Raw genomic sequence first — 1022 nt, 5'->3', positions numbered from 1 at the left:
TAGCCTATGTCCATCCTGTGTTGGAGTTGCCTGGGAGAGCTGAGCATGGCGTCTCTGCTCCCGAGCTGTCGGCTCTCTCTCCGGAAGCAGAGCAGAGTCTGACCTCACTTCCTCTTCTGCCCAGAATTCTATTCTGTTTACTCCTCCCATCTATGTTCCAAGCCATGAGGCCAAGCAGCTGGTTTATTATAACTTAACCAATGAAATCAACAGATTGATATATGACACTCCCACATCACTACCCTGTGATCACATTGGTGACAATCCCAGTTGTCAGCAGAGAGCCTTCATCCAGTGACTGATGGAGGCAGGTTCAGAGACCCAAGGCCAAACACTGGGCCAAACTCAGGGAGTCCTGGTGAGGAGAGGGAAGAGGGTTTGTAGGAGCCAGGGAAGTTAGGGACATCAGAGGACAACCCATAGAAAAGCTAGCCTGGCTCATGGGAACTCACAGAGTTTGAACCAACAACCAGGGAGCCTGCATGAACCTAGGCCTCTGTGTATATGTGACAGTTGTGTAGCTTGGTCTATTTGTGGGACTCCTGGCAAGGGGAGCAGGGGCTGTCCCTGCTGCTTCGGCTGGCTCCTGGGAACCTAGTCCTCAAGCTGGATTGCCTTGTCCGGTCTGAATACAGAGGGGGGTGCTTGTTCTTAAGTTAGCTGGCTATGCCATACTTTGCTGATACCCATGGGAGGGCTGCCACTTTCTGTGAAAATATGCAGAAGGGTTGGATGGGGGGACAAGGAAGAAGTGGGAGGAGGGAGTGGGAGGAGAGGAGTGAGAGAAGGCTGTGGTCAAGATGCAAAATAAATAAATAAAAAACTCTTGAGTAATATGTAAGTATTACAGCTATTAATATCAAATTGAAGAATAAATATTAATATATTTTTATATATACAAAATATAAATATATTTTTATCTACTCTTGGAAAAAAAGGACCCCTGATTCCACATCTGAAAACCTGAATTCAGTCCCCTGAACCAGTATGGTAGAAAAAGAGAACTGACACCTGTAAGTTGT

The sequence above is a fragment of the Alexandromys fortis genome, unplaced genomic scaffold (assembly GCF_014885135.2).
Source record: "Alexandromys fortis isolate MF-2015 unplaced genomic scaffold, M_Fortis_MF-2015_v1.1 scaffold_9, whole genome shotgun sequence".
Classification (NCBI taxonomy): Eukaryota; Metazoa; Chordata; class Mammalia; order Rodentia; family Cricetidae; genus Alexandromys; species Alexandromys fortis.
This window is presented reverse-complemented; position numbering follows the sequence as displayed.